General features: G+C 36.7%; 1 pseudogene; it reads left to right on the top strand.

Annotated features, from left to right (window-relative positions):
• Positions 1 to 5,612: 5,612 nt before the first annotated feature.
• The window catches only part of LOC102835557, a 58,696-nt pseudogene continuing 54,034 nt past the window's right edge, over positions 5,613 to 10,274 (top strand).

The following is a 10,274-nucleotide window of genomic DNA, read 5'->3' as shown; positions in this document are numbered from 1 at the left end:
TGTAAATACTCACACACGAATGTGTTTATTAAAATAAAATAATACTGGCTGTCTCTCTTGAAACATCACAAAAATAAAAATTTAAAATATATTTCAATGACAACCTAGACTTAGATTGTGTGTGTGTGTTTGTGTGTGTGCTTGTGAGTCAGTTTGTGGGGTATTTATTGCACAAAAAGGCATTCCAGAGCTCATCTCTCAAAATTATGTTGGATGATATGTCAGCTTTATGATTTAAATTAAGGAGAGAAGCTATAGTCTCAGGAAATTCATGTTTATGTGAAATACTAAATCTGCTCATTCATATGCACTTGATATTTCCACATATAAGAAATATATTTTATTTTCTTCAGAGACTTTCCTTAAGCTGGTCTGCAGCTTCCATTTCTTTCTCTGGGGTCTGAGGTAAGTACAGCTCATTTCAGAATCAATACCACAGAGAAAACAGCCGAGGAGAAGCAACAGTGAGAAAGGCAACCACAGTAGGATTTATTAGTTTTTGATGCTCTGTAGCTGAATGGTAATTCTGCCAGGCCATTCCCAGCAGTTTCTCCCGAGTCTGAGAGAAGAGGTATGTGTCACTAGAAGAAATTGAATGCAACCGACTGATGTGAACCCAACATGACTCTTCCTTATATGCCATGAAGCAAATTTACCTTTTTCCTTTCTTATACTCAAGAGACAGCCATGTTCATGCAGTTTGATAAGAAAACTATAAGATACAAAGATTTTGTAGGTTAAATTTTCTAGATAAAATTTGTATATAATGAGCATTTATGAATGTTCTTAATAAGAGAAATATTTTTGAACCAATAAACATTAACAATTAGATATTGACTTGTGTTATTTATTGAAACACAAGTATTTCCTCTAGTTTATTTATTAACATTCTCCCATTTTTAAAATATTGATGAAGGAAATGACACAAGAGATGGCATATCTAACAACTTTTTCATTGTAAATACTGCTTTTTCAACAGCATAAATGGTGATTCACAGTTAGTTATTTTTTAAAAGCACTAAGACATTAATAAATTTAAATTAAACTACTAAATTGATTATTAATGAAAAAGAGTGATAAGAAAAATGTTATATTTGATACATACACATGCACACACATACACACACACATTTATCTATAAAATCATTAAAGCTTTGAGTCTAACTATTGGTCTAATTGGATTAATTATTTAATCTGATACATTGATAATTTACCCTAAATTCATGATTAAAGTAGTTTATTAAATATTACTGTTCATTTACACATGAAACTAAATATTTCACATATACTCAGAACCGGTTCTGTAAGAATATTTTAAATGTGGGTCAAAATGATTTTTTTTTTCTCTAGAAAGTTTTAACATATATTTTAAATTACAAATAAGAGTATTGAGAACATATTTCTAGGTACTTCCAAGTTTATTGATCATTTCAGTTCCAAAAGAAAGCAGAATAATTATATACTCCTCATTTGAATGAGCAGTTACTGGTTTCCAATAAGTATTGAATAGATCTTATGGGAGACTTCTGGCAAGATGGCAGACTAGGCAGACACATTACATAGACTCTCTAGAACAAAGACACCAGAAAACAAATTAAACAGATACAGATGATAATCCTGGACCCCTGAGCTCCAGAGGAAATGAAAGAGTAGATTGAATATTGACTAGAAAAAGAAGCTTAACAAAAAGAGAGGAGACAGATGAGTGACCTGCCTTTTGGCCTGACTCAGTGTGGCCATCATGAGCTTTTATGAGTAGCATTTGATCCCAACTCTGGGCTGATAATACAGATGTCCACTTCACACTGGTGAACAGCCACAGGAAAGATGCAATTTTCTCTTGGTCTCCACATTCTACTGATGACCACCATTCCCCTATGTGCAAGTATGTTAAATCTGCCTCTTCAGACCAGGGGCACCATATACACATGGAAAGCCACACACAGCAATATGACAAAAATTAGTCCTACCTTTTGATATTTATATTGAATATAAATGGATTAAATTCACCAGTCAAGAAATTTGTTGTTGTTGTTAAGTGCTCTTCCGACTCATACTGACCATGTATATGATTTCTGAGGACATAAAAGCTTGTGAGCTTGAAATACTGACCTTGCCATTCAAACCAACCTTGTAGTCCAGCGCATTAACCCATGTTGCCACACCAGGACTCTATTAAGAAAACAAGCTCCATCAATATTCTACAAGACACAAATCTTACATATAATGACAAAAGTAGACTACAAACCAAACTATTGGGGAAACCCACCCCCCAATATTTCAACCTAGCAACAATAAAAAAATGAGCAGGAGTGGCAATGTTAATTTCTGGTAAAATAGACTTAAAATAAAAATCAGATACAGAAAAAAGGGTATTATATAATGATTAAAGTGTCATGTGAACAAGAAGATATAACCATAATAAAATATTGACGCTTCCAATGTAAAGCTTCAAATGCATACATCAAACTCTAACTGAATTGAGGAAAGAAACAGACACTTCAATAATAATAGTAGGATATTTTAATGCACCACTTTTGACAAAGGACAGAACAACTAGAAAGAAACTCAACAAACACAAAGAAGATTTTAGCAACACCATCAACCAACTTGATCTCACAGACTTATAGAACACTCTGTCCAACAACAGCATAATATGCATTATTTTCCAGTGCACATACAGCATTACCTAGAACAGACTATGGTAAAGCTAAAAAGCAAGTCTCAATAAATTTAAAACCATTTAAATACTACAAAGCATTTTCTTAGGTCACAGTGCTATAAAATTAAAAATCAACAATTGACAGATCAAGGAAAAAAACACAAAGACAAAAACATGGAAATTGAATAGCACCTTTTTTAAAAAATGACTGGGTAATACAAGAAAAAAAAAAAAAAAGTAACAACAAAAACTTCCTTGAATCACACTAGAGAGAAAATACAGCACACCAAATCCTTTGGGACACAACAAGAACAGTGCCCAGCGATAATTTGTAAAATGAACACACAAAGATTCAGAAAGAAGAAAGAACCAAAATCAGTACCTTAACCAAACATTTCCACCAATCAGATAAAGAGCAGCAAACTAAAACTACAGTCATCAGAAGAAAAGAAATAATAAAAATTAGAGCAGAAATAAATGAAAGAGAAAAATAATAGAATCTACAAGACAAGGAATTGATTCTTTGAAAGGATTAAAAAAATTGGCAAATCCCACACAAATCTAACAAAGGCAAGGAATAGGAAAACAAAATGAATTAGAAATGAAATGGGTAAAGTCACAAAAGAAACAACAGAAAAAATGTACCTCAACAAATGTGGAAAACTAGAAATGATAAGGTCATTAAAAATAAAAACCTCCCACAAAATAAAATGCAGACTTAGAGAGCTTCACCAGTGAAATCTACCAAACATTCAGAGAAGAGGTGACACCAGTTCCACTCAAAGAATTCCAGAACATAGAAAAGGATGGAAAACTCCCTAATTTATTTTATGAAGCAAGCATAACCTTGATACTGAAATCAGGCAAAGACATCACAAAAAACAAAATGATAAATCCTCGTGGACATAGAGACAAAAATTCTCAGCAAAATACTAGTCAATAGAATTCAACAACACATCAAAAAAAAAAAGAATGCATCATGACCAAGTGGGATTTAAACTGGGCATGAGGAATCTGTACCTGGACCAAGAAGCAGTTGTGTGAAAAGAACATAGGAACAACTGAATGGTTTAAAATTTAAAAAGGTGTGTGACAAGGTTGTATTCTTTCACCATACGTATTCAACATGTATGCTGAGCAAATAATCTGAGAAGCTGGTTTGTATGAAGAAAAATGTGGCATCAGGATTGGAGGAAGACTCATTAACAACCTGAGATATGCAGATGATACAACCTTGCTTGCTGAAACTGAAGAAGACTTGAAATATTTACTGATGAAGATCAAAGAGTGCAGCCTTCAGTATGTATTGCATCTCAATACCAAGAAAACAAAAATCCTCACCACTGGACCAATAAACAACATTCTTATCAATGGAGAAAAGATTGAAGTTGTCAAGGATTTCATTCTTCTTAGATCAACTAACTATCAACACTCATGGAAGCAGCAGTCAAGAAATAAAATGCCGTATTGCATTAGGCAAATCTGCTGCATAAGACCTTTTTAAAGTGTTGAAGAGCAAAGATGTCAGCTTGAAGACTAAGGTGCGCCTGACCCAAGCCATGGTATTTTCAATAACCTCATATGCATGCAAAATCTGGACAGTGAATAAGGAAGACCATAGAAGAATTGATGCTTTTGAGTTATGGTGTTGAAGGAGAATAGTGAAAGTGCCATGGGCTGCCAAAAGAACCAACAGATCTGTTTTGGAAGAAGTGCAGCCAGAGTGCTCCTTGGAGGCCAAGATGGCCAAACTTTATCTCTCATACTTCAGACATATTATCAGGAGGAACCTGTCGCTGGAGAAGGATATCATGTTTGGTACGGTAGAGGTTCCGAGAAAAAAAGAAAGAGCCCCCAATGAGATAGATTAGCCAAGTGGCAGCATTGATGGACTTAAGCGTGGCAACAGTAGTGAGGTTGGCCCAGGATCGGGCAGTGTTTCTTTCTGCTGTGCATAGCATCGCTATGGGTTGTTACCAACTCAATGGTACCTAACAACAACAACAATGAAAGGATGGTTCAAATAAGAAAAAACAATTAACATAATCCACCATATAAATAAAGCAAAGAACCACATGATCCTATAGACTGACTCAGAAAAGGTAATAATCCAACACCCATTTCTAATTAAAATACTCAACAAATTAGGAATAAAGAGAAAAGACTCAACATAATTAAGAACATAAATACATAAATCTGGACTCCTGGTATGGCACTTTATGATCAGCCCTGAACTGTGAACCACAAGGTCAGCTATATAGGGAACAATATCACTAATGAGCTACATACATCATGTTGTTGTTAAGTGCCAACTAGTTGGTTCCAATTCATAGATTCCCTGTGTATGGTTTCCAAGGAGCAGCTGGTAGGTTTGAACTACTGACCTTCTTATTCACACTGACCTTGTGGTCAGTACATTATTCTGCAGCATCAGAGTAGGATAGAATGGACAATCATTCATGATCAAAAGGGGAGCATTAGCCCAAGGGCAAAGGTCAGAAGATTGAGAAAGAAGTAGGAATGTAAACAAATGATGCATTTCATTTCATCTCAATGATTGCAATCCCCTTAATGTAGCATCATGTATCTAACTTACTCTTAGATATCTCAATGATGTACATTGAGGGATCGCTACTCCTAGCTATCTCAATGATGTACATTGAGGAATTGCTACTCTTAGATATCTAAATGATGTACATTGAGGGATGGCTACTCTTAGATATTGAAATTATGTACATTGAGCGATTGCTACTCTTAGATATCTAAATGATGTACATTGAGCAATAAATGATGTACATTGAGGGATTTCAAAGTCATTGAGATGAAATGAAATGTATAGTTTGTTAAGTGCAAAGCTGACTATCTGCTTTGTAATAACAGAATCAACTCACAAAAAAAAAAAAAAAAAATTAACCCTTACAGCATATTACGTTGTTTAACTATACTGAGCATGGATGGTAAGTGCTTATGACACTAAATTCCAGCAAACAAAATTTAAACACCAAGTAGTTATGAGTCGTGTTGCTAACCTCAGGTTCAGAAGTTTGAAACCATCAGCTGTTCTGCAGGAGAAAGATGAGGCTTTCTGCTTACATAAAGATCTACAGCCTTGGAAAACCTATGCACAGTCATTATGAGTCAGAACCGACTCCACCGCACATCACCAACATCAACAAATCTTTACATTGAAATGTATTCCTAAACCTACAGAAAGTTTTTAAAAGTTATTCTGTAGGACAAGCACTGTATTGTGAACTATAAAGTCAGCAGTTGGAGCCTACCAGGAGTTCAGTAAGTAGAAAGATGAGGATTTCTGCTCCCAGAAAAATTTACAACCTCATAAACGTTATACAGGATCATTATGATTCAGCACTGACTCCAGTTTTATGCCAATCAATCTTAAAATGAATAATCCTGTAAATCAATTCAGAGTAGACTAAGAGGTTTCTAAATAAGGTGGAACCACATATAGAATGGTGGCTTGAGGTACAAAAAGGTTGTGTACAATCTCATTTTCTTCTGTGCTCTCTGGTATATATGGCGATCTCTTCTTTTAAGTCAAATCTTTCTCTACCCTGATAATGACAAAGTTATATTTTATTTTATTGTATGTTCTGATGTGCAAACTTATTTTTTATGTGCACATTTTTAACTATTTCAAGCAGAAGGTGTGGAAGGATAATTCATACTGGGTAAAATGACATAATTTTTAAAGTCGATATAAATCTAGAGCATTTTACATGATGTCCATCCTTTTTTCATGTATATTTTGAGAGATATGGCAGTGGCAAGGTAAACATGATCTGAGAAATGATGGAAGGACAAAAGAAATTTGATCACAATAGTGAATGAGGACTTGGAGTGAATAATGTTGTCATTTGCCATTCTGACTCATAGCGACCCTGTATAGGAATCCTGGTGTAGATTGTAGGATAAGACCACAAGATCAATTTGAACGGCAAGGTTGGCAATTCAAAATCACCAGCAACTTCTCAGAAACTTTATACAGGGTCATTATGAGTCTGAACAGACTATACAGCATGTAACAACAACAGTAGGGTTTCTGAAGAGCGATTGGTGGGTTTCAACAATCAGTCTTGTGGTCTGCAGTCCAGTTTTACCTTACAGAATCACACTATAGGAACTTAAATGAGAGAGGTTTAACTCATTAGAGTGGTCATGGCTGTGTAGTTTCAAACTACTGACCTTGTGTTTTGCAGCCTGATTCATAACCACTATGCTACCAGAGGTCCTTAACTCATTAGACTGTTGTTGTTATGTGCCGTGGAGTCTATTCCAACTCATAGCTACCCTGTACAGGGTTTCCAGGGCTGTAAATCTTTACGGGAGCAGAAAGCCTCATCTTTCTCCCGCAGACAGCTGGTAGTTTCAAACCTTGCGGTTCACAGCCCGATTCGTAATCACTAGGCTACCAGAGCCCCTTAGCTAGTGTGGCTCAAATCCCACAAATTTCCAAGAAAGCTTCTTTTCAGGACTGATACTTGATCAGTTTTGAAAATTGGTCTTTTAAACTATTGGAATGCTCTGCCTGATAAGAATGTTCTTTTATGCCTAAACTCTGAACCACACTGCACCAGTTTATTCAGATAGGTTTTGCTAACAATGTGATTTAGGATGAATGACTGCTCTTTCTCTGCCTGGTTTTTCTCTGGGGATCTGAAACTTGAATACCAGGTTAATCACACAGGTGTTGTTTTCCAACCTGACTAACCCCTGATAAGAACCTTAGATACCAAGCCCTGAGCTTCCCTTGTGGCAATCCTTCACAGTTGTTGTCACATGTTAATATAAACAGATGTCATATGACTCTATTGGGAATTGGGACTCAGAAGCTCAGGCCTGATCTCCTCTAGAGTTTGCTCCTTACAGTTTTTTTTCATTTGCTAGTTTTGCTGAATATCTTATTGCTATAATACACTGTAGCGTAGTGGTTACGAATTGAATGCGGTTAGAAACTACCAGCGGTTCCACAGGAGAAAGTTGAGGCATTCTGCTCCCGTAAAGATTTACAGCCTTGGAAACATTGTGCAGGGTCGCTATGAGTTGGAATCGACTCCACGGTACTTAACAACAAAAACATAATACACTGTAACCATTACTATAACCCATTCTGGGTCTTAGGAATCCTTTTAGTGACCAAGGAAGTTTGAGGATGACCTTAGGAATCATATATACAAAACGTCTGTTTTTTGGGGACCTCATTATCCCAAGTCCAGTGTGACTAATCATAATAGTACCAATATATTTTTACCATTAGATCTCTTTTTATCTTGAGAACATTGATCACTTTCTACATTTTTGTCAAGATGTTTTGACCATCACCGAGGGCTCTATAAATCAACAGGTGTTGTTGTCACATGCCGTGGAGTTAGTTCTGATCACAGAAACCCTGTATAGTATTTTCATAGAGCAGCAGGTGGGTTTGAACTGCTGAGCTTGCAGCTAGCAGCCCAATGTTTATACTACAATGACAAGCCAGGTGACAAAGCACAAAAAATTAAACTGCCACAATCTTTGGTAAGAATCTTAAGTTGTATTTTTTGTGTGTGGAAAGTAATTTGTACTTTATATTATTGTTGTTGTTAAGTGCCATCTAGTTGGTTCCGACTTATAGCAAACCTGCATAGGGTTTCTGAGGAGCAGCTAGTAGGTTTGAACTGCTGACCTTGCTGTTCAAACTAACCATGCAGTCCTGTGCATTATCCTGAAATGCCAAGGAGTTGAAATTAAAGTTGTTGTTATTAGATGCCATCGAGTCAGTACCCACTCATAGCACCCTATGCACAACAGAACAAAATAGTGCTTGGTCCTGGGCCAACCTCACAATTGCTGCCACGCTTGAGCCCATTGATGCTGCCACTTTGCGAATCCATCTCACTGGGGGCCTTCCTCTTTTTCTCTGACTCTGCACCTTACCAAACATGAGATCCTCCTCCAGTGACTGGTCCCTCCTGACAATACGTCCAAAGTATGAGAGATGAAGTTTGGCCATCTTGGCCTCCTAGGAGCACTCTGACTGCACTTCTTCCAACACAGATCTGTTTGTTATTTTGGCAGCCCATGGCACTTTCAATATTCGCCTCAAACACCATAACTCAAAAGCATCAAGTCTTCTATGGTCTTCTTTATTCAGTGTCCATCTTTTACATGCATATGAAATTATTGAAAATACCATGGCTTAAGTCAGGCACACCTTAGTCCTCAAGCTGACACATTTGCTCTTCAACACTTTACAAAGGTCTTGATGTAGCAGATTTGCCTAATGCAATATGTCGTTTGGTTTTTTGACTGCTGCTTCTATGAGTGTTGAGTGTTGATCCAAGAAGAATGAAGTCCTTGACAAATTCAGTCTTTTCTCTGTTGATAAGAATGTTGTTTATTGGTCCAGTAGTCAGGATTTTCGTTTTCTTTACATTGAGACGCAATCCATACTGAAGACTGTGGTCTTTGATCTTCATCAGTATGTATTTTAAGACCGCTTCACTTTCAGCAAGCAAGGTTGTATCATTTGCATATCACAGGTTGTAAATAAGTCCTTCTCCAATCCTGATGCCACAGTGTTTTTCCTTCATATCACTCAGCTTCTCAGATTATTTGCTCAACATACAGGTTGAATTAGTATGGTGAAAGTACATGGTTGACATTAATATTCCCTCTCAATATTTGGAATCACATTGCCATCGAGTTGCTTCCCACCCATTTGGTTGTTTTTAGGTGATGTGAATCAGTTCTGACTCATAGTGACACTATGAACAACAAGACAAAACACTTCCAGGTCTTGTGCCATCCTAACAATTGTCGTTGTGCTTTTAGTCCATTGCTCCTGGCACTGTGCCAATCCATTTCAATGGGCGTCTTCTTCTGTTTAGTGGACCTTCCACTTTACCAAGCATCATATCTTTCTCTGCTTTCAGCCAAGATCCATCTTAAGTCAGCAATGATATGCAATGTTTCACATCCTCTTTTGAATCTATCTTGAACCTCTGGAAGGTTTCTGTCAATGTATGCTTGCAGCCATTTTTTTATTATCTTTAGCAAAATTTAACTTCTTTGTGATATTAATGATATTTTCGATGATATCTGCATTCCATTGTGCCACCTCTCTTTGAAATGGGCATAAACATGGATTGCTTCTAGTCATCATAGTGTGCGAAGTAGTTGTCTTCCAAATTTCCTGTAATAGCTGAGTTTGTGCCTCCAGCACCTCATCACTTTGTTGAAAGATTTCAATTTATATTTCATCAATTTCCAGTGCCTTGTTCTTTGCTAATGCCTTCAATACATCTTGGAATTCTTCCTTCAGTATCATTGGCTCTAGATCATATGCTACCTTTTAAAATGGTGAACATTGGACATTTCTTTTTGGACAGTGACTCAGTGTATTCTTTCCATCTCCTTTTGATTCTTTCTGTACCATTCCATATTTTTCCCATGTTGTTGTTGTTAAGTGTTGTCGAGTCGGGTCTGACTTATAGTGGCCCTGTATAGGACTTCTGAGGAGCAGCTGTTGAGCATGAACCACCGACTTTGCAATTCAAACAGCTTTGCAGTCTGGTGCATTAACCCACAGCGCCATACCAGGAATAGAATC

This window comes from Chrysochloris asiatica, unplaced genomic scaffold (assembly GCF_000296735.1).
Source record: "Chrysochloris asiatica unplaced genomic scaffold, ChrAsi1.0 scaffold00044, whole genome shotgun sequence".
NCBI lineage: Eukaryota > Metazoa > Chordata > Mammalia > Afrosoricida > Chrysochloridae > Chrysochloris > Chrysochloris asiatica.
This window is presented reverse-complemented; position numbering and strand designations above follow the sequence as displayed.